Source organism: Camelus bactrianus, chromosome 9, assembly GCF_048773025.1.
Source record: "Camelus bactrianus isolate YW-2024 breed Bactrian camel chromosome 9, ASM4877302v1, whole genome shotgun sequence".
Classification (NCBI taxonomy): domain Eukaryota; kingdom Metazoa; phylum Chordata; class Mammalia; order Artiodactyla; family Camelidae; genus Camelus; species Camelus bactrianus.
The window spans coordinates 22,108,211-22,133,779 of NC_133547.1; positions in this window are offsets into that span (position 1 = coordinate 22,108,211).

Consider the following 25,569-nt stretch of genomic DNA (forward strand, 5'->3'; position numbering starts at 1 on the left):
ATCAATTCAGAGTAATTGTTTCCCCTGCAACCCGTTTACTTTTTGATATTTGAAGGAACGTCTCTCCACATGCTCAGTTCAGAGAGATAATTGTGTGTGAAAGCCGTCATTCTACAAGCTTGTAGGGAACACACAGTTTCTCCTCATTAGGAATCTGCAATACATACATATATAAACGGAGATACTAGCTCCAACTCGGTTTTACAGTCAAAATTGCACGAGCTTCAAACCAGCACTGGGAAACAGACTGAGAAAGCAGAGTAATGTATTCTCCTGCAACCCGATCTCTTTGTGCTAGTTGAACAAACGTCTCTCCACGTGCTCAGTTCTGAGAGATAAGTGTGTGTGAAAGACGACCTTCAAATTGCTTGTGGTGAAAACAAAGTTTCTATTCATTTGGAAACTGCACTACATACATAAAAATGAGCAGATACAAGGCCTAACACGGGTTTACAGTGAAAACTGCAGGAACTTCACACCAGAACTGTGAAAAAGTTTGAGAAAGCTGATTAAGTGTTTCTACTGCTATCCGTTCCATTTGTGCTTGTTGAACGAACGTCTCTCCACATGCTCAGTCCTGAGAGCTAAGTGTGTGTGAAAGCCGTCCTTCAAATAGCTTGTTGTTAACACACAGTTTCTCTTCATTAGGAATCTGCACTACATACATATATAAACGGAGATACTAGCTCCACCTGGATTTTACAGTCAAAATTGCACGAGCTTCAAACCGGCACTGGGAAACAGACTGAGAAACTAGAGAAAATATTTCTACTGCAAACCGTTTCCTTTTTGCTAGATGAACGATCGTCCACCACATGCTCAGTTATGAGGTATAAGTGTGTGTGGAAGCCTTACTTCACCTAGATTGTTTGGAACACAGACTTTCTTTTCAGTTGGTACCTGCACTTCATATATGTATACGGGAGATTATAGCTCCAAATAGGATTTAAAGTGAAAATTGTAGGAGCTTCAAACTGGCACAGGGAAACAGACTGGGAATGCAGAGTAAGTGTTTCTCCTGCATCCCTTTTCATTTGTGCTAGTTGAACGAAATTCTCTCCACGTGCTCAGTTCTGAGTGATACGTGTGTGTGTGAAAGACGTTCTTGTACTAGCTTGTTGGGAAATGAATGCTTTTTTTCAGTTGGATACTGCACTACATACATACATATGGGGAGATACAAGCTCCAAACCAGGTTTACAGCGAAAACTACAAGAGTTTCAAACCAGCAATTGGAAACAGACTATGAAATCAGAGTAAGTGTTTCACCTGCAACGCATTTACTTGTTGATATTTGAAGGAACGTCTCTCCACATGCTCAGTTCAGAGAGAAAATTGTGTGTGAAAGCCGTCCTTCAACTAGCTTATTGGGAACTCACGGTTTTTTTCATTATGAATCTGCACTACATACATTTATAAACGGAGATACAAGTTTCAACTCGGTTTTACAGTCAAAATTGCATGAGCTTCAAACCGGCACTGGGAAACAGACTGAGAAACCAGAGTAATTATTTCTCCTGGAAACCGTTCCCTTTGTGCTAGTTGAACGAACGTCTCTCAACATGCTCAGTTCTGAGAGATATGTTTGTTTGAATGCCGTACTTCAACTAGCTTGTTGGGAACACACAGTTTCTTTTCATTTGGAAACTGCACTATGTACATATATATGGGCAGATACTAGCTCCAACTCACTTTTACACTGAAAATGCAGGAGATTCCAACAAGTACTGGGAAACAGAATGAGAAAGGATAGTAAATGTTTGTGCTGCAACATATTCTCTTTGTACTAGTTGAACGAACGTCTCATCACATGCTCATTTCTGAGAGTTAAGATTGTGGGAAGCCTTCCATCACCTAGCTTTCTGGGAACACAAAGTTTCTTTTCAGTTGGAAACTACACTACATACGTATATATGTGGAGGTAGTAGCTCCAACACGGTTTTACTGTATAAACTGCAGCAACTTCTAACTGGCAGTTGGAAAGAGCCTGAGAAATCAGAGTAAGTGTTTATCCTGCAACCCGTTCCTTTTGTGCAAGTTGAACGAACGTCTCTCCACATGCTATGTTCTGAGAGATAAGTGGGTGTGAAAGCCGTACTTCAACTAGCTTGTTGGGATGACAAAATTTCTTTCCAGTGGGAAATTGCACTAAATAAATATATATGTGGAGATACATGTTCCAACTCGATTTTACACTGAAAACTGCAGTAACTGAAAACCGGCACTGGGAAACAGACTGAGAAAGCAGAGTATGTGTTACTTCGGCAAACCTTTCTTTATGCTAGTTAAACGAACGTCTCTCTACATGCTCAGGTCTGAAATATTAGTGTGTGTGAATGCAGTCCTTCACATAGCTTGTTGGGAACACAAATTTTCTTTTCAGTTGGAAACTGCATTTCATATATCTATATGGAGGATACAAAGTCCAAATCGGATTTACAGTAAAAATTTTAGCAGCTTCAAACCGGCACTCTGAAACAGACTGATAAAGCAGAGTAAGTGTTTCCCCTGCAACCTGTTCCCTTTGTGCTAGTTGAACGAACGTCTCTCCTCATGCTCATTTCTGAGAGTAAAGTATGAGTGAAAGCGATTGTTCAACAAATTTGTTGGTAACGAAAAGTTACTTTTCATTTGTTGACAACACTACATACATATATATGGGGAGGTACTAGCTCCAAATCTGTTTTACAGTGAAACTTCAGGAACTTCAAACCGGCACTAGGAAACAGAGTGATAAACAGAGTAAGTGTTTCTTCTGCAAACGGTTCCATTTGTGCTAGCTGAATGAAAGTCTCTCCACATGCTCAGATCTGAGAGTTTAGTGTGTGTGAAAACCGTCCTTCAACTAGCTTGTTTGGAACACAAAGTTTCTTTTCATTTGGAATCTGTACTGCATACATATATATATTGGGACGTACAAGCTCCAAACTTTTTAAATTGAAATATGTCGGAACTTCAAACCGGCACTTGGAAACAGAATGAGAAAGCAGATTAGGTGTTTCTCCAGCAAACAGTTCCCTTTCTGCTAGTTGAACGATCGTCTCTCCACATGCTAAATTCTGAGAGATAATTATGGGTCAAATCCGTACTTCAACTAGTTTGTTGGGAACACAATATTTCTTTTTAATTGGGATCTGCACTACACACTTATATATGTGGAGATACTACCTCTAACTCGGTAGTACAATGAAAATTGTAGGAGCTTCAAACTGGCACTGGGAAAGAGACTGAGAAATCAGAGTAATTGTTTTTCCTGCAAACCATTTCCTTTGTGCTAGTTGAACAAACTTCTCGCAACATGCTTAGTTCTGAGAGACAATTTTTTCTTAAAGTCGTACTTCATATAGAAGGTTGGGAACACAAAGTTCCTTTTTAATTTGAAACTGCCCTACATACATATATATGGTTAGGAACAAGCTCCAATTCTGTATTACAGTGAAAACTGAAGGAACATCAAACCGGAACTTGGAAACAGACTGAGAAAGCAGAGTAATTATTTCTTCTGCAAAATGTTCCAATTGTGCTAGTTGAACGAACGTCTCTCAACATGCTCAGTTCAGAGAGATAAGTGTGTTTGAAAGCCGTCCTTCACCTAGATTTTGGGAACACAGTTTCTTTCATTTGGAAACTGCAATACTTACATATATATGGTGAAGTACATGCTCCAAACCTGATTTACAGTGAAAATTGCAGGAGCTTCAAACCGGCACTGGAAAACAGACTTTGATACCAGAGTAAATGTTTCCCCTGCAACACGTTCACTTTCTGCTAGTTGAAAGAACGTCTCTCCATATGCTCTTTTTAGAAATATGTGTGTGTGAATGGAGTACTTCACCTAGCTTGTTGGGAACACAAATTTTCTTTTCATTTGGAAATGCACTAACTACATATACATGGGGAGATACAAGGCCCAACTCGGGTTTACTGTGAAAACTGCAGGAACTTCAAACCAGAACTTTGAAAAAGTCTGAGAAAGCTGAGTAAATGTTTCTCCTGCTATGTGTTCCATTTGTGCTAGTTGAACCAACGTCTCTCCACATGCTCGGTTCTGAGAGCTATGTGCATGAGAAAGCCATCTTTCAAATTTCTTGTTGGGAACACACAGTTTCTCATCATTAGGAATCTGCACTACAAACATATATAAATGGAGATACTAGCTCCAACTCGGTTTTACAGTCAAAATTGCACGAGCTTCAAACCGGCACTGGGAAACAGACTGAGAAACCAGAGTAATTATTTCTCCTGGAACCCGTTCCCTTTTTTGCTAGATGCACGACCGTCCATCCACATGCTCAGTTATGAGATATAATTGTGTGTGGAAGCCTTACTTCACTTAGATTGTTGGGAACACAAAGTTTCTTTTCAGTTGGAAACTGCACTACGTATATATATACGTGGAGGTACTAGCACCAACACGTAATTACAGTGAAAACTGCAGGATCTTCAAACCAGCACTTGTAAGTGGACTGAGAAATCACAGTAATTGTTTCTCCTGCAACCCGTTCCGTTTGTGCTAGTTGAACGAACGTCTCTCCACATGCTCATTTCTGAGAGATAAGTGTGTGTTAAAGCCGTCCTTCAACTAGTTTGTTGGGAACACAAAGTTTCTTTTCATTTGGAAACTGCTCTACATACAAATATATGGGGAGATACTAGCTCAAACTCAGATTTACAGAGAAAGCTGCTGGAGCTTCAAACCGGCCCTGGGTAACATACTGAGAAACCAGGGTAAGTGTTTCTCCTGCATCCTGTTCCCTTTGTGCATGTTGAACGAATATCTCTCCACATGCTTCGTTCTCCAAGATAAGTGTGTGTGAAAGCCAATCTTCACCTAGCTTGTTGGGAACACATAGTTCCTTTCGAATTGGAAAAAGCACTACGTACATATATATGGGGTGGTACATGCTCCAACATGTTTTTAAAGGGAAAACTGCAAGAAATTCAAAACTGCACATGGAAAAATCCTGAGAAGCAGAGTAAATGTTTCTCCTGCAAAATTTTTCCTTTGTGCTAGTGGAACGAACGTCTCTCCACATGCTCAGTTCTGAGTGATAAGTGTGTGTGAAAGCTGCCCTTCAAATAACTTGTTGGGAACACAAAGTTCCTTTTCATTTGGAAATTGCACTACATAAATATATATGGGGATGTACAAGCCCCAACTCGATTTTACAGTGAAAACTGCAGGAACGTCAAACAGGCTCTTTGAAATCGACTGAGAAAGAAGTGTAAGGTATCCTCCTGCAACACGTTCCATTTGTGCTAGTTGAACGAACGTCTTCCCACGTGCTCAGTTCTGAGAGATAACTGTGTGTTAAAGCCGTCCTTCACATATCTTGTTGGGAACAGAAAGATCTTTTCATTTCAAAGTGCACTACATTCTAATATATATGGGTAGATACAAACTACAACTCAGTTTTTTAGTGAAAACTGCAGGAAAATCAATCCAGCACGTGGAATGGGACTGAGGATTCAGAGTTAGTATTTCTCATGCAACCCGTTCCGTTTGTACAAGTTGAACGAATATTTCTCCACATGCTAAGTTCTGAGAGATAAGTGTGTGTGAAAGCCGTACTTCAACTAGCTTGTTGAGAACACAAATTCCTTTTCAGTGGGAAAATGCACTTCCTAAATACATATGGGGAGATACTAGCTCCAACTCGGTTTTAAAGTGATAATTGCAGGAGATTCAAACCAGCAATGGGAATCACACAGAAAAACCAGAGTTTTTCTCCAGCAAACCTTTCTCTTTGTGCTGGTTTAAAAAAATTCTATCCACATTCTCAGTTATGAGAGATAAGTGTGTGTGCAAGCTGTCCTTCACCTAGCTTATTGGGAACACAAAATTTCTTTTCAGTTGGAAACTGCATTTTATACATATATATGGGAGAAAATAGATCCAAATTGGATTTACAGTGAAAATTGTAGGAGCTTCAAACTGGCACAGGGAAACAGACTGGTAATCAGAGTAAGTGTTTGTTCTGCAACCCGTTTCATTTGTGCTAGTTGAACGAAAGTCTCTCCACGTGCTTAGTTCTGAGAAAAAAGTGTGTGTGAAAGCCATCCTTGTACTAGCTTAATGAGAATTCAATGTTTTTTTCAGTTGGATACTGCACTATATACATACACATTGGGAGATACAAGCTCCAAACAAGGTTTTCAGTGAAAACTACAAGAGTTTGAAACCGGCAATGGAAAACAGACTATCAATTCAGAGTAATAGTTACCCCTGCAACCCGTTTACTTTTTGATATTTGAAGGAACGTCTCTCCACATGTTCAGTTCTGAGAGATAATTGTGTGTGAAAGCCGTCGTTCTACTAGCTTGTAGGGAACACACAGTTTCTCCTCATTAGGAATCTGCAATACATACATATATAAACGGAGATACTAGCTCCAACTCGGTTTTACAGTCAAAATTGCACGAGCTTCAAACCAGCACTGGGAAACAGACTGAGAAAGCAGAGTAATATATTCTCCTGCAACCCGATCCCTTTGTGCTAGTTGAACAAACGTCTCTCCACGTGCTCAGTTCTGAGAGTTAAGTGTGTGTGAAAGACGTCCTTCAAATTGCTTGTGGTGAAAACAAAGTTTCTATTCATTTGGAAACTGCACTACATACATATAAATGGGGTGATACAAGGCCTAACACGAATTTATAGTGAAAAATGCAGGAACTTCACACCAGAACTCTGAAAATTTCTGAGAAAGCTGATTAAGTGTTTCTACTGCTATCCGTTCCGTTTGTGCTAGTTGAACGAACGTCTCTCCACATGCTTAGTTCTGAGAGCTAAGTGTGTGTGAAAGCCGTCCTTCAAATAGCTTGTTGTTAACTCACAGTTTCTCTTCATTAGGAATCTGCACTACATACATATGTAAACGGAGATACTAGCTCCAACTGGATTTTAAAGTCAAAATTGCACGAGTTTCAAACTGGCACTGGGAAACAGACTGAGAAACCAGAGAAAATATTTCTCCTGCAAACGGTTCGCTTTTTGGTAGTTGAACGAAGGTCTCTCCACATGCTCATTTATGAGATATATGTGTGTGTGGAAGCCTTACTTCACCTAGATTGTTTGGAAAACAGACTTTCTTTTCAGTTGGTACCTGCACTTCATATATATATATGGGAGATTATAGCTCCAAATTGGATTTACAGTGAAAATTGTAGGAGCTTCAAACCGGCACTAGGAAACAGACTGGGAATGCAGAGTAAGTGTTTCTCCTGCATCCCGTTTCATTTGTGCTAGTTGAACGAAATTCTCTCCACGTGCTCAGTTCTGAGTGATACGTGTGTGTGTGAAAGACGTTCTTGTACTAGCTTGTTGGGAAATGAATGCTTTTTTTCAGTTGGATACTGCACTACATACATACATATGGGGAGATACAAGCTCCAAACCAGGTTTACAGCGAAAACCACAAGATTTTCAAACCAACAATTGGAAACAGACTATGAAATCAGAGTAAGTGTTTCACCTGCAACGCGTTTACTTTTTGATATTTGAAGGAACGTCTCTCCACATGCTCAGTTCAGAGAGAAAATTTTGTGTGAAAGCCGTCCTTCAACTAGCTTATTGGGAACTCACAGTTTCTCTTCATTAGGAATCTGCACTACATACATTTATAAACGGAGATACTAGCTCCAACTCGGTTTTACAGTCAAAATTGCACGAGCTTCAAACCGGCACTGGGAAACAGACTGAGAAACCAGAGTAATTATTTCTCCTGCATCCCGTTCCATTTGTGCTAGTTGAACGAACGTCTCTCAACATGCTCAGTTCTGAGAGATATGTTTGTTTGAATGCCGTACTTCAACTAGCTTGTTGGGAACACAAAGTTTCTTTTCATTTGGAAACTGCACTATGTACATATATATGGGCAGATACTAGCTCCAACTCACTTTTACACTGAAAATGCAGGAGATTCCAACAAGTACTGGGAAACAGAATGAGAAAGGATAGTAAATGTTTGTGCTGCAACATATTCTCTTTGTACTAGTTGAACGAACGTCTCACCACATGCTCATTTCTGAGAGTTAAGTGTGTGGGAAGCCATCCATCACCTAGCTTTCTGGGAACACAAAGTTTCTTTTCAGTTGGAAACTACACTACATACATATATATGTGGAGGTAGTAGCTCCAACACGGTTTTACTGTAAAAACTGCAGCAACTTCTAACTGGCAGTTGGAAGGAGCCTGAGAAATCAGAGTAAGTGTTTATCCTGCAACCCGTTCCCTTTGTGCAAGTTGAACGAACGTCTCTCCACATGCTATGTTCTGAGAGATAAGTGTGTGTGAAAGCCGTACTTCAACTAGCTTGTTGGGATGACAAAGTTTCTTTCCAGTGGGAAATTGCACTAAATAAATACATATGTGGAGATACATGTTCCAACTCGGTTTTACACTGAAAACTGCAGTAACTGAAAACCGGCACTGGGAAACAGACTGAGAAAGCAGAGTATGTGTTACTTCGGCAAACCTTTCTTTATGCTAGGTAAACGAACGTCTCTCTACATGCTCAGTTCAGAAATATAAGTGTGTGTGAATGCAGTCCTTCACATAGCTTGTTGGGAACACAAAGTTTCTTTTTATTTGGAAACTACACTACATACATTTATATGTGGAGGTAGTAGCTCCAACACGGTTTTACTGTGAAAACTGCAAGAACGTCTACATGGCAGTTGGAAGGAGCCTGAAAAATCAGTGTAAGTGTTTATCCTGCAACCCGTTCACCTTTTGCAAGTTGAACGAACGTCTCTCCACATGATATGTTCTGAGAGATAACTGTGTGTGAAAGCCGTACTTCAACTAGCTTGTTGGGAAGTCAAAGTTTCTTTCCAGTAGGAAATTGCATTACATAAATACATATGGGGAGATACAAGCTCCAACTCGTTTTTACAGTGAAAACTGCAGGAACTGAAAACTGGCACTGGGAAACAGACTGAGAAAGCAGAGCAAGTGTTTCCCGTGCAACCTGTTCCCTTTGTGCTAGTTGAACGAACGTCTCTCCTCATGCACATTTCTGAGAGTAAATTATGAGCGAAAGCGATCGTTCAACTAACTTGTTGGTAACAAAAAGATTCTTTTAATTTGTAAACTGCACTACATACTTATATATGGGGAGGTACTCGCTCCAAATCTGTTTTACAGTGAAAATGCAGGAACTTCAAACCTGGCACTAGGAAACAGAGTGATAAAGCAGAGTAAGTATTTCTTCTGCCAACCGCTCCCTTTGTGCTAGTTGAACGAACGTCTCTCAACATGCACAGTTCTGAGAGACAATTGTGTGTTAAAGCCGTACTTCATATAGAAAGTTGGGAACACAAAGTTCCTTTTTAAATGGAAACTGCCCTACATACATATATATGTTTAGGAACAAGCTCCAATTCGGTTTTACAGTGAAAACTGAAGGAACGTCAAACCGGAACTTGGAAACAGACTGAGAAAGCAGAGTAATTGTTTCTTCTGCCAAATGTTCCGTTTGTGCTAGTTGAACGAACGTCTCTCCACATGCTAATTTCTGATCGATAAGTGTGTTTGAAAGCTGTCCTTCAACTAGTTTGTTGGGAACACAGTTTCTTTCATTTGGAAACTGCAATACTTACATATATATGGTGAAGTACAAGCTCGAACTCTGATTTACATTAAAAATTGCAGGAGCTTCAAACCGGCACTGGGAAACAGACTGAGAAATTAGAGTAAGTGTTTTTTCTCCAAACATTTCCCTTTTTACTTGTTGAACAAACGTCTCCCCACATGCTATGTTCTGAGAGATAATTGTGTGTGAAAGCCGTACTTCAACTAGCTTGTTGGGATGGCAAAGTTTCTTTCCAGTGGGAAATTGCACTAAATAAATACATATATGGATATACATGTTCCAACTCGTTTTTACACTGAAAACTGCAGTAACTGAAAACCGGCACTGGGAAACAGACTGAGAAAGCAGAGTATGTGTTACTTCAGCAAACCTTTCTTTATGCTAGTTAAACGAACGTCTCTCTACATGCTCAGGTCTGAAATATAAGTGTGTGTGAATGCAGTCCTTCACATAGCTTGTTGGGAACACAAATTTTCTTTTCAGTTGGAAACTGCATTTCATATATATATATGGAGGATACAAAGTCCAAATCGGATTTACAGTGAAAATTTTAGCAGCTTCAAACTGGCACTCTGAAACAGACTGATAAAGCAGAGTAAGTGTTTCACCTGCAACCTGTTCCCTTTGTGCTAGTTGAATGAACGTCTCTCCTCATGCTCATTTCTGAGAGTAAATTATGAGTGAAAGCGATTGTTCAACTAAATTGTTGGTAACGAAAAGTTACTTTTCATTTGTTGACAACACTACATACATATATATGGGGAGGTACTAGCTCCAAATCTGTTTTACAGTGAAACTTCAGGAACTTCAAACCGGCACTAGGAAACAGAGTGATAAAGCAGAGTAAGTGTTTCTTCTGCAAACGGTTCCATTTGTGCTAGCTGAAAGAAAGTCTCTCCACATGCTCAGATCTGAGAGTTTAGTGTGTGTGAAAACCGTCCTTCAACTAGCTTGTTTGGAACACAAAGTTTCTTTTCATTTGGAATCTGTACTGCATACATATATATATTGGGACGTACAAGCTCCAAACTTTTTAAATTGAAATATGTCGGAACTTCAAACCGGCACTTGGAAACAGAATGAGAAAGCAGAGTAGGTGTTTCTCCAGCAAACAGTTCCCTTTCTGCTAGTTGAACGATCGTCTCTCCACATGCTAAATTCTGAGAGGTAATTATGGGTCAAATCCGTACTTCAACTAGTTTGTTGGGAACACAATATTTCTTTTTAATTGGGATCTGCACTACACACTTATATATGTGGAGATACTACCTCTAACTCGGTAGTACAATGAAAATTGTAGGAGCTTCAAACTGGCACTGGGAAAGAGACTGAGAAATCAGAGTAATTGTTTTTCCTGCAAACCATTTCCTTTGTGCTAGTTGAACAAACGTCTCGCAACATGCTCAGTTCTGAGAGACAATTGTGTCTTAAAGCCGTACTTCATATAGAAGGTTGGGAACACAAAGTTCCTTTTTAATTTGAAACTGCCCTACATACATATATATGGTTAGGAACAAGCTCCAATTCGGTTTTACAGTGAAAACTGAAGGAACATCAAACCGGAACTTGGAAACAGACTGAGAAAGCAGAGTAAATATTTCTTCTGCAAAATGTTCCAATTGTGCTAGTTGAACGAACGTCTCTCCACATGCTCAGTTCAGAGAGATAAGTGTGTTTGAAAGCCGTCCTTCACCTAGATTTTTGGGAACACAGTTTCTTTCATTTGGAAAATGCAATACTTACATATATATGGTGAAGTACATGCTCCAACCCTGATTTACAGTGAAAATTGCAGGAGCTTCAAACCGGCACTGGGAAACAAACTGTGATACCAGAATAAATGGTTCCCCTGCAACACGTTCACTTTCTGCTAGTTGAAAGAACGTCTCTCCATATGCTCTTTTCAGAAATATAAGTGTGTGTGAATGGAGTCCTTCACCTTGCTTGTTGGGAACACAAAGTTTCTTTTCATTTGGAAACTGCACTACATACATATACATGGGGAGATACAAGGCCCAACACGGGTTTACAGTGAAAACTGCAGGAACTTCAAACCAGAACTGTGAAACAGTCTGAGAAAGCTGAGTAAATGTTTCTCCTGCTATCCGTTCCATTTGTGCTAGTTGAACCAACGTCTCTCCACATGCTCGGTTCTGAGAGCTAAGTGCATGTGAAAGCCATCCTTCAAATAGCTTGTTGGGAACACACAGTTTCTCTTCATTATGAATCTGCACTACAAACATATATAAACGGAGATACTAGCTCCAACTCGGTTTTACAGTCAAAATTGCACGAGCTTCAAACCAGCACTGGGAAACAGACTGAGAAACCAGAGTAATTATTTCTCCTGCAAACCGTTCGCTTTTTGGTAGTTGAACGAACGTCTCTCCACATGCTCATTTATGAGATATAAGTGTGTGTGGAAGCCTTACTTCACCTAGATTGTTTGGAACACAAACTTTCTTTTCAGTTGGTACCTGCACTTCATATATATATATGGGAGATTATAGCTCCAAATTGGATTTACAGTGAAAATTGTAGGAGCTTCAAACTGGCACAGGGAAACAGACTGGGAATGCAGAGTAAGTGTTTCTCCTGCATCCCGTTTCATTTGTGCTAGTTGAACGAAATTCTCTCCACGTGCTCAGTTCTGAGTGATACGTGTGTGTGTGAAAGACGTTCTTGTACTAGCTTGTTGGGAAATGAATGCTTTTTTTCAGTTGGATACTGCACTACATACATACATATGGGGAGATACAAGCTCCAAACCAGGTTTACAGCGAAAACTACAAGATTTTCAAACCAGCAATTGGAAACAGACTATGAAATCAGAGTAAGTGTTTCACCTGCAACGCGTTTACTTTTTGATATTTGAAGGAACGTCTCTCCACATGCTCAGTTCAGAGAGAAAATTGTGTGTGAAAGCCGTCCTTCAACTAGCTTATTGGGAACTCACAGTTTCTCTTCATTAGGAATCTGCACTACATACATTTATAAACGGAGATACTAGCTCCAACTCGGTTTTACAGTCAAAATTGCACGAGCTTCAAACCGGCACTGGGAAACAGACTGAGAAACCAGAGTAATTATTTCTCCTGCAACCCGTTCCATTTGTGCTAGTTGAACGAACGTCTCTCAACATGCTCAGTTCTGAGAGATATGTTTGTTTGAATGCCGTACTTCAACTAGCTTGTTGGGAACACAAAGTTTCTTTTCATTTGGAAACTGCACTATGTACATATATATGGGCAGATACTAGCTCCAACTCACTTTTACACTGAAAATGCAGGAGATTCCAACAAGTACTGGGAAACAGAATGAGAAAGGATAGTAAATGTTTGTGCTGCAACATATTCTCTTTGTACTAGTTGAACGAACGTCTCACCACATGCTCATTTCTGAGAGTTAAGTGTGTGGGAAGCCATCCATCACCTAGCTTTCTGGGAACACAAAGTTTCTTTTCAGTTGGAAACTACACTACATACATATATATGTGGAGGTAGTAGCTCCAACACGGTTTTACTGTAAAAACTGCAGCAACTTCTAACTGGCAGTTGGAAGGAGCCTGAGAAATCAGAGTAAGTGTTTATCCTGCAACCCGTTCCCTTTGTGCAAGTTGAACGAACGTCTCTCCACATGCTATGTTCTGAGAGATAAGTGTGTGTGAAAGCCGTACTTCAACTAGCTTGTTGGGATGACAAAGTTTCTTTCCAGTGGGAAATTGCACTAAATAAATACATATGTGGAGATACATGTTCCAACTCGGTTTTACACTGAAAACTGCAGTAACTGAAAACCGGCACTGGGAAACAGACTGAGAAAGCAGAGTATGTGTTACTTCGGCAAACCTTTCTTTATGCTAGGTAAACGAACGTCTCTCTACATGCTCAGTTCAGAAATATAAGTGTGTGTGAATGCAGTCCTTCACATAGCTTGTTGGGAACACAAAGTTTCTTTTTATTTGGAAACTACACTACATACATTTATATGTGGAGGTAGTAGCTCCAACACGGTTTTACTGTGAAAACTGCAAGAACGTCTACCTGGCAGTTGGAAGGAGCCTGAAAAATCAGTGTAAGTGTTTATCCTGCAACCCGTTCCCCTTTTGCAAGTTGAACGAACGTCTCTCCACATGATATGTTCTGAGAGATAACTGTGTGTGAAAGCCGTACTTCAACTAGCTTGTTGGGAAGTCAAAGTTTCTTTCCAGTAGGAAATTGCATTACATAAATACATATGGGGAAATACAAGCTCCAACTCGTTTTTACAGTGAAAACTGCAGGAACTGAAAACTGGCACTGGGAAACAGACTGAGAAAGCAGAACAAGTGTTTCCCGTGCAACCTGTTCCCTTTGTGCTAGTTGAACGAACGTCTCTCCTCATGCACATTTCTGAGAGTAAATTATGAGCGAAAGCGATCGTTCAACTAACTTGTTGGTAACAAAAAGATTCTTTTAATTTGTAAACTGCACTACATACTTATATATGGGGAGGTACTCGCTCCAAATCTGTTTTACAGTGAAACTGCAGGAACTTCAAACCTGGCACTAGGAAACAGAGTGATAAAGCAGAGTAAGTATTTCTTCTGCCAACCGCTCCCTTTGTGCTAGTTGAACGAACGTCTCTCAACATGCACAGTTCTGAGAGACAATTGTGTGTTAAAGCCGTACTTCATATAGAAAGTTGGGAACACAAAGTTCCTTTTTAAATGGAAACTGCCCTACATACATATATATGTTTAGGAACAAGCTCCAATTCGGTTTTACAGTGAAAACTGAAGGAACATCAAACCGGAACTTGGAAACAGACTGAGAAAGCAGAGTAATTGTTTCTTCTGCCAAATGTTCCGTTTGTGCTAGTTGAACGAACGTCTCTCCACGTGCTAATTTCTGATCGATAAGTGTGTTTGAAAGCCGTCCTTCAACTAGTTTGTTGGGAACACAGTTTCTTTCATTTGGAAACTGCAATAATTACATATATATGGTGAAGTACAAGCTCGAACTCTGATTTACATTAAAAATTGCAGGAGCTTCAAACCGGCACTGGGAAACAGACTGAGAAATTAGAGTAAGTGTTTTTTCTCCAAACATTTCCCTTTTTACTTGTTGAACAAACGTCTCCCCACATGCTATGTTCTGAGAGATAATTGTGTGTGAAAGCCGTACTTCAACTAGCTTGTTGGGATGGCAAAGTTTCTTTCCAGTGGGAAATTGCACTAAATAAATACATATATGGAGATACATGTTCCAACTCGTTTTTACACTGAAAATTGCAGTAACTGAAAACCGGCACTGGGAAACAGACTGAGAAAGCAGAGTATGTGTTACTTCAGCAAACCTTCCTTTATGCTAGTTAAACGAACGTCTCTCTACATGCTCAGGTCTGAAATATAAGTGTGTGTGAATGCAGTCCTTCACATAGCTTGTTGGGAACACAAATTTTCTTTTCAGTTGGAAACTGCATTTCATATATATATATGGAGGATACAAAGTCCAAATCGGATTTACAGTGAAAATTTTAGCAGCTTCAAACTGGCACTCTGAAACAGACTGATAAAGCAGAGTAAGTGTTTCCCCTGCAACCTGTTCCCTTTGTGCTAGTTGAACGAACGTCTCTCCTCATGCTCATTTCTGAGAGTAAATTATGAGTGAAAGCGATTGTTCAACTAAATTGTTGGTAACGAAAAGTTACTTTTCATTTGTTGACAACACTACATACATATATATGGGGAGGTACTAGCTCCAAATCTGTTTTACAGTGAAACTTCAGGAACTTCAAATCGGCACTAGGAAACAGAGTGATAAAGCAGAGTAAGTGTTTCTTCTGCAAACGGTTCCATTTGTGCTAGCTGAAAGAAAGTCTCTCCACATGCTCAGATCTGAGAGTTTAGTGTGTGTGAAAACCGTCCTTCAACTAGCTTGTTTGGAACACAAAGTTTCTTTTCATTTGGGATCTGTACTGCATACATATATATATTGGGACGTACATGCTCCAAACTTTTTAAATTGAAATATGTCGGAACTTCAAACCGGCACTTGGAAACAGAATGAGAAAGCAGAGTAGGTGTTTCTCCAGCAAACAGTTCCCTTTCTGCTAGTTGAACGATCGTCTCTCCACATGCTAAATTCTGAGAGGTAATTATGGGTCAAATCCGTACTTCAACTAGTTTGTTGGGAACACAATATTTCTTTTTAATTGGGATCTGCACTACACACTTATATATGTGGAGATACTACCTCTAACTCGGTAGTACAATGAAAATTGTAGGAGCTTCAAACTGGCACTGGGAAAGAGACTGAGAAATCAGAGTAATTGTTTTTCCTGCAAACCATTTCCTTTGTGCTAGTTGAACAAACGTCTCGCAACATGCTCAGTTCTGAGAGACAATTGTGTCTTAAAGCCGTACTTCATATAGAAGGTTGGGAACACAAAGTTCCTTTTTAATTTGAAACTGCCCTACATACATATATATGGTTAGGAACAAGCTCCAATTCGGTTTTACAGTGAAAACTGAAGGAACATCAAACCGGAACTTGGAAACAGACTGAGAAAGCAGAGTAAATATTTCTTCTGCAAAATGTTCCAATTGTGCTAGTTGAACGAACGTCTCTCCACATGCTCAGTTCAGAGAGATAAGTGTGTTTGAAAGCCGTCCTTCACCTAGATTTTTGGGAACACAGTTTCTTTCATTTGGAAAATGCAATACTTACATATATATGGTGAAGTACATGCTCCAACCCTGATTTACAGTGAAAATTGCAGGAGCTTCAAACCGGCACTGGGAAACAAACTGTGATACCAGAATAAATGGTTCCCCTGCAACACGTTCACTTTCTGCTAGTTGAAAGAACGTCTCTCCATATGCTCTTTTCAGAAATATAAGTGTGTGTGAATGGAGTCCTTCACCTTGCTTGTTGGGAACACAAAGTTTCTTTTCATTTGGAAACTGCACTACATACATATACATGGGGAGATACAAGGCCCAACACGGGTTTACAGTGAAAACTGCAGGAACTTCAAACCAGAACTGTGAAACAGTCTGAGAAAGCTGAGTAAATGTTTCTCCTGCTATCCGTTCCATTTGTGCTAGTTGAACCAACGTCTCTCCACATGCTCGGTTCTGAGAGCTAAGTGCATGTGAAAGCCATCCTTCAAATAGCTTGTTGGGAACACACAGTTTCTCTTCATTAGGAATCTGCACTACAAACATATATAAACGGAGATACTAGCTCCAACTCGGTTTTACAGTCAAAATTGCACGAGCTTCAAACCGGCACTGGGAAACAGACTGAGAAACCAGAGTAATTATTTCTCCTGCAAACCGTTCGCTTTTTGGTAGTTGAACGAACGTCTCTCCACATGCTCATTTATGAGATATAAGTGTGTGTGGAAGCCTTACTTCACCTAGATTGTTTGGAACACAAACTTTCTTTTCAGTTGGTACCTGCACTTCATATATATATATGGGAGATTATAGCTCCAAATTGGATTTACAGTGAAAATTGTAGGAGCTTCAAACTGGCACAGGGAAACAGACTGGGAATGCAGAGTAAGTGTTTCTCCTGCATCCCGTTTCATTTGTGCTAGTTGAACGAAATTCTCTCCACGTGCTCAGTTCTGTAGTGATACGTGTGTGTGTGAAAGACGTTCTTGTACTAGCTTGTTGGGAAATGAATGCTTTTTTTCAGTTGGATACTGCACTACATACATACATATGGGGAGATACAAGCTCCAAACCAGGTTTACAGCAAAAACTACAAGATTTTCAAACCAGCAATTGGAAACAGACTATGAAATCAGAGTAAGTGTTTCACCTGCAACGCGTTTACTTTTTGATATTTGAAGGAACGTCTCTCCACATGCTCAGTTCAGAGAGAAAATTGTGTGTGAAAGTCGTCCTTCAACTAGCTTATTGGGAACTCACAGTTTCTCTTCATTAGGAATCTGCACTACATACATTTATAAACGGAGATACTAGCTCCAACTCGGTTTTACAGTCAAAATTGCACGAGCTTCAAACCGGCACTGGGAAACAGACTGAGAAACCAGAGTAATTATTTCTCCTGCAACCCGTTCCATTTGTGCTAGTTGAACGAACGTCTCTCAACATGCTCAGTTCTGAGAGATATGTTTGTTTGAATGCCGTACTTCAACTAGCTTGTTGGGAACACAAAGTTTCTTTTCATTTGGAAACTGCACTATGTACATATATATGGGCAGATACTAGCTCCAACTCACTTTTACACTGAAAATGCAGGAGATTCCAACAAGTACTGGGAAACAGAATGAGAAAGGATAGTAAATGTTTGTGCTGCAACATATTCTCTTTGTACTAGTTGAACGAATGTCTCACCACATGCTCATTTCTGAGAGTTAAGTGTGTGGGAAGCCATCCATCACCTAGCTTTCTGGGAACACAAAGTTTCTTTTCAGTTGGAAACTACACTACATACATATATATGTGGAGGTAGTAGCTCCAACACGGTTTTACTGTAAAAACTGCAGCAACTTCTAACTGGCAGTTGGAAGGAGCCTGAGAAATCAGAGTAAGTGTTTATCCTGCAACCCGTTCCCTTTGTGCAAGTTGAACGAACGTCTCTCCACATGCTATGTTCTGAGAGATAAGTGTGTGTGAAAGCCGTACTTCAACTAGCTTGTTGGGAAGTCAAAGTTTCTTTCCAGTAGGAAATTGCATTACATAAATACATATGGGGAGATACAAGCTCCAACTCGTTTTTACAGTGAAAACTGCAGGAACTGAAAACTGGCACTGGGAAAAAGACTGAGAAAGCAGAACAAGTGTTTCCCGTGCAACCTGTTCCCTTTGTGCTAGTTGAACGAACGTCTCTCCTCATGCACATTTCTGAGTGTAAATTATGAGCGAAAGCGATCGTTCAACTAACTTGTTGGTAACAAAAAGATTCTTTTAATTTGTAAACTGCACTACATACTTATATATGGGGAGGTACTCGCTCCAAATCTGTTTTACAGTGAAACTGCAGGAACTTCAAACCTGGCACTAGGAAACAGAGTGATAAATCAGAGTAAGTGTTTCTACTGTCAACCGTTCCCTTTGTGCTAGTTGAACGAACGTCTCTCAACATGCACAGTTCTGAGAGACAATTGTGTGTTAAAGCCGTACTTCATATAGAAAGTTGGGAACACAAAGTTCCTTTTTAAATGGAAACTGCCCTACATACATATATATGTTTAGGAACAAGCTCCAATTCGGTTTTACAGTGAAAACTGAAGGAACATCAAACCGGAACTTGGAAACAGACTGAGAAATCAGAGTAATTGTTTCTTCTGCCAAATGTTCCGTTTGTGCTAGTTGAACGAACGTCTCTCCACGTGCTAATTTCTGAGCGATAAGTGTGTTTGAAAGCCGTCCTTCAACTAGTTTGTTGGGAACACAGTTTCTTTAATTTGGAAACTGCAATAATTACATATATATGGTGAAGTACAAGCTCGTACTCTGATTTACATTAAAAATTGCAGGAGCTTCAAACCGGCACTGGGAAACAGACTGAGAAATTAGAGTAAGTGTTTTTTCTCCAAACATTTCCCTTTTTACTTGTTGAACAAACGTCTCCCCACATGCTATGTTCTGAGAGATAATTGTGTGTGAAAGCCGTACTTCAACTAGCTTGTTGGGATGGCAAAGTTTCTTTCCAGTGGGAAATTGCACTAAATAAATACATATATGGAGATACATGTTCCAACTCGTTTTTACACTGAAAACTGCAGTAACTGAAAACCGGCACTGGGAAACAGACTGAGAAAGCAGAGTATGTGTTACTTCGGCAAACCTTCCTTTATGCTAGTTAAACGAACGTCTCTCTACATGCTCAGGTCTGAAATATAAGTGTGTGTGAATGCAGTCCTTCACATAGCTTGTTGGGAACACAAATTTTCTTTTCAGTTGGAAAGTGCATTTCATATATATATATGGAGGATACAAAGTCCAAATCGGATTTACAGTGAAAATTTTAGCAGTTTCAAACCGGCACTCTGAAAAAGACTGAGAAAGCAGAGTAAGTGTTTCTTCTGCAAACGGTTCCATTTGTGCTAGCTGAAAGAAAGTCTCTCCACATGCTCAGATCTGAGAGTTTAGTGTGTGTGAAAACCGTCCTTCAACTAGCTTGTTTGGAACACAAAGTTTCTTTTCATTTGGAATCTGTACTGCATACATATATATATTGGGACGTACAAGCTCCAAACTTTTTAAATTGAAATATGTCGGAACTTCAAACCGGCACTTGGAAACAGAATGAGAAAGCAGAGTAGGTGTTTCTCCAGCAAACAGTTCCCTTTCTGCTAGTTGAACGATCGTCTCTCCACATGCTAAATTCTGAGAGGTAATTATGGGTCAAATCCGTACTTCAACTAGTTTGTTGGGAACACAATATTTCTTTTTAATTGGGATCTGCACTACACACTTATATATGTGGAGATACTACCTCTAACTCGGTAGTACAATGAAAATTGTAGGAGCTTCAAACTGGCACTGGGAAAGAGACTGAGAAATCAGAGTAATTGTTTTTCCTGCAAACCATTTCCTTTGTGCTAGTTGAACAAACGTCTCGCAACATGCTCAGTTCTGAGAGACAATTGTGTCTTAAAGCCGTACTTCATATAGAAGGTTGGGAACACAAAGTTCCTTTTTAATTTGAAACTGCCCTACATACATATATATGGTTAGGAACAAGCTCCAATTCGGTTTTACAGTGAAAACTGAAGGAACATCAAACCGGAACTTGGAAACAGACTGAGAAAGCAGAGTAAATATTTCTTCTGCAAAATGTTCCAATTGTGCTAGTTGAACGAACGTCTCTCCACATGCTCAGTTCAGAGAGATAAGTGTGTTTGAAAGCCGTCCTTCACCTAGATTTTTGGGAACACAGTTTCTTTCATTTGGAAAATGCAATACTTACATATATATGGTGAAGTACATGCTCCAACCCTGATTTACAGTGAAAATTGCAGGAGCTTCAAACCGGCACTGGGAAACAAACTGTGATACCAGAATAAATGGTTCCCCTGCAACACGTTCACTTTCTGCTAGTTGAAAGAACGTCTCTCCATATGCTCTTTTCAGAAATATAAGTGTGTGTGAATGGAGTCCTTCACCTAGCTTGTTGGGAACAAAAAGTTTCTTTTCATTTGGAAACTGCACTACATACATATACATGGGGAGATACAAGGCCCAACTCGGGTTTACAGTGAAAACTGCAGGAACTTCAAACCAGAACTGTGAAACAGTCTGAGAAAGCTGAGTAAATGTTTCTCCTGCTATCCGTTCCATTTGTGCTAGTTGAACCAACGTCTCTCCACATGCTCGGTTCTGAGAGCTAAGTGCATGTGAAAGCCATCCTTCAAATAGCTTGTTGGGAACACACAGTTTCTCTTCATTAGGAATCTGCACTACAAACATATATAAACGGAGATACTAGCTCCAACTCGGTTTTACAGTCAAAATTGCACGAGCTTCAAACCGGCACTGGGAAACAGACTGAGAAACCAGAGTAATTATTTCTCCTGCAAACCGTTCGCTTTTTGGTAGTTGAACGAACGTCTCTCCACATGCTCATTTATGAGATATAAGTGTGTGTGGAAGCCTTACTTCACCTAGATTGTTTGGAACACAAACTTTCTTTTCAGTTGGTACCTGCACTTCATATATATATATGGGAGATTATAGCTCCAAATTGGATTTACAGTGAAAATTGTAGGAGCTTCAAACTGGCACAGGGAAACAGACTGGGAATGCAGAGTAAGTGTTTCTCCTGCATCCCGTTTCATTTGTGCTAGTTGAACGAAATTCTCTCCACGTGCTCAGTTCTGAGTGATACGTGTGTGTGTGAAAGACGTTCTTGTACTAGCTTGTTGGGAAATGAATGCTTTTTTTCAGTTGGATACTGCACTACATACATACATATGGGGAGATACAAGCTCCAAACCAGGTTTACAGCGAAAACTACAAGATTTTCAAACCAGCAATTGGAAACAGACTATGAAATCAGAGTAAGTGTTTCACCTGCAACGCGTTTACTTTTTGATATTTGAAGGAACGTCTCTCCACATGCTCAGTTCAGAGAGAAAATTGTGTGTGAAAGCCGTCCTTCAACTAGCTTATTGGGAACTCACAGTTTCTCTTCATTAGGAATCTGCACTACATACATTTATAAACGGAGATACTAGCTCCAACTCGGTTTTACAGTCAAAATTGCACGAGCTTCAAACCGGCACTGGGAAACAGACTGAGAAACCAGAGTAATTATTTCTCCTGCAACCCGTTCCATTTGTGCTAGTTGAACGAACGTCTCTCAACATGCTCAGTTCTGAGAGATATGTTTGTTTGAATGCCGTACTTCAACTAGCTTGTTGGGAACACAAAGTTTCTTTTCATTTGGAAACTGCACTATGTACATATATATGGGCAGATACTAGCTCCAACTCACTTTTACACTGAAAATGCAGGAGATTCCAACAAGTACTGGGAAACAGAATGAGAAAGGATAGTAAATGTTTGTGCTGCAACATATTCTCTTTGTACTAGTTGAACGAATGTCTCACCACATGCTCATTTCTGAGAGTTAAGTGTGTGGGAAGCCATCCATCACCTAGCTTTCTGGGAACACAAAGTTTCTTTTCAGTTGGAAACTACACTACATACATATATATGTGGAGGTAGTAGCTCCAACACGGTTTTACTGTAAAAACTGCAGCAACTTCTAACTGGCAGTTGGAAGGAGCCTGAGAAATCAGAGTAAGTGTTTATCCTGCAACCCGTTCCCTTTGTGCAAGTTGAACGAACGTCTCTCCACATGCTATGTTCTGAGAGATAAGTGTGTGTGAAAGCCGTACTTCAACTAGCTTGTTGGGAAGTCAAAGTTTCTTTCCAGTAGGAAATTGCATTACATAAATACATATGGGGAGATACAAGCTCCAACTCGTTTTTACAGTGAAAACTGCAGGAACTGAAAACTGGCACTGGGAAAAAGACTGAGAAAGCAGAACAAGTGTTTCCCGTGCAACCTGTTCCCTTTGTGCTAGTTGAACGAACGTCTCTCCTCATGCACATTTCTGAGTGTAAATTATGAGCGAAAGCGATCGTTCAACTAACTTGTTGGTAACAAAAAGATTCTTTTAATTTGTAAACTGCACTACATACTTATATATGGGGAGGTACTCGCTCCAAATCTGTTTTACAGTGAAACTGCAGGAACTTCAAACCTGGCACTAGGAAACAGAGTGATAAATCAGAGTAAGTGTTTCTACTGTCAACCGTTCCCTTTGTGCTAGTTGAACGAACGTCTCTCAACATGCTCAGTTCTGAGAGACAATTGTGTGTTAAAGCCGTACTTCATATAGAAAGTTGGGAACACAAAGTTCCTTTTTAAATGGAAACTGCCCTACATACATATATATGTTTAGGAACAAGCTCCAATTCGGTTTTACAGTGAAAACTGAAGGAACATCAAACCGGAACTTGGAAACAGACTGAGAAAGCAGAGTAATTGTTTCTTCTGCCAAATGTTCCGTTTGTGCTAGTTGAACGAACGTCTCTCCACGTGCTAATTTCTGAGCGATAAGTGTGTTTGAAAGCCGTCCTTCAACTAGTTTGTTGGGAACACAGTTTCTTTAATTTGGAAACTGCAATAATTACATATATATGGTGAAGTACAAGCTCGTACTCTGATTTACATTAAAAATTGCAGGAGCTTCAAACCGGCACTGGGAAACAGACTGAGAAATTAGAGTAAGTGTTTTTTCTCCAAACATTTCCCTTTTTACTTGTTGAACAAACGTCTCCCCACATGCTATGTTCTGAGAGATAATTGTGTGTGAAAGCCGTACTTCAACTAGCTTGTTGGGATGGCAAAGTTTCTTTCCAGTGGGAAATTGCACTAAATAAATACATATATGGAGATACATGTTCCAACTCGTTTTTACACTGAAAACTGCAGTAACTGAAAACCGGCACTGGGAAACAGACTGAGAAAGCAGAGTATGTGTTACTTCGGCAAACCTTCCTTTATGCTAGTTAAACGAACGTCTCTCTACATGCTCAGGTCTGAAATATAAGTGTGTGTGAATGCAGTCCTTCACATAGCTTGTTGGGAACACAAATTTTCTTTTCAGTTGGAAACTGCATTTCATATATATATATGGAGGATACAAAGTCCAAATCGGATTTACAGTGAAAATTTTAGCAGTTTCAAACCGGCACTCTGAAAAAGACTGAGAAAGCAGAGTAAGTGTTTCTTCTGCAAACGGTTCCATTTGTGCTAGCTGAAAGAAAGTCTCTCCACATGCTCAGATCTGAGAGTTTAGTGTGTGTGAAAACCGTCCTTCAACTAGCTTGTTTGGAACACAAAGTTTCTTTTCATTTGGAATCTGTACTGCATACATATATATATTGGGACGTACAAGCTCCAAACTTTTTAAATTGAAATATGTCGGAACTTCAAACCGGCACTTGGAAACAGAATGAGAAAGCAGAGTAGGTGTTTCTCCAGCAAACAGTTCCCTTTCTGCTAGTTGAACGATCGTCTCTCCACATGCTAAATTCTGAGAGGTAATTATGGGTCAAATCCGTACTTCAAATAGTTTGTTGGGAACACAATATTTCTTTTTAATTGGGATCTGCACTACACACTTATATATGTGGAGATACTACCTCTAACTCGGTAGTACAATGAAAATTGCAGGAGCTTCAAACTGGCACTGGGAAAGAGACTGAGAAATCAGAGTAATTGTTTTTCCTGCAAACCATTTCCTTTGTGCTAGTTGAACAAACGTCTCGCAACATGCTCAGTTCTGAGAGACAATTGTGTCTTAAAGCCGTACTTCATATAGAAGGTTGGGAACACAAAGTTCCTTTTTAATTTGAAACTGCCCTACATACATATATATGGTTAGGAACAAGCTCCAATTCGGTTTTACAGTGAAAACTGAAGGAACATCAAACCGGAACTTGGAAACAGACTGAGAAAGCAGAGTAAATATTTCTTCTGCAAAATGTTCCAATTGTGCTAGTTGAACGAACGTCTCTCCACATGCTCAGTTCAGAGAGATAAGTGTGTTTGAAAGCCGTCCTTCACCTAGATTTTTGGGAACACAGTTTCTTTCATTTGGAAAATGCAATACTTACATATATATGGTGAAGTACATGCTCCAACCCTGATTTACAGTGAAAATTGCAGGAGCTTCAAACCGGCACTGGGAAACAAACTGTGATACCAGAATAAATGGTTCCCCTGCAACACGTTCACTTTCTGCTAGTTGAAAGAACGTCTCTCCATATGCTCTTTTCAGAAATATAAGTGTGTGTGAATGGAGTCCTTCACCTAGCTTGTTGGGAACAAAAAGTTTCTTTTCATTTGGAAACTGCACTACATACATATACATGGGGAGATACAAGGCCCAACTCGGGTTTACAGTGAAAACTGCAGGAACTTCAAACCAGAACTGTGAAACAGTCTGAGAAAGCTGAGTAAATGTTTCTCCTGCTATCCGTTCCATTTGTGCTAGTTGAACCAACGTCTCTCCACATGCTCGGTTCTGAGAGCTAAGTGCATGTGAAAGCCATCCTTCAAATAGCTTGTTGGGAACACACAGTTTCTCTTCATTAGGAATCTGCACTACAAACATATATAAACGGAGATACTAGCTCCAACTCGGTTTTACAGTCAAAATTGCACGAGCTTCAAACCGGCACTGGGAAACAGACTGAGAAACCAGAGTAATTATTTCTCCTGCAAACCGTTCGCTTTTTGGTAGTTGAACGAACGTCTCTCCACATGCTCATTTATGAGATATAAGTGTGTGTGGAAGCCTTACTTCACCTAGATTGTTTGGAACACAAACTTTCTTTTCAGTTGGTACCTGCACTTCATATATATATATGGGAGATTATAGCTCCAAATTGGATTTACAGTGAAAATTGTAGGAGCTTCAAACTGGCACAGGG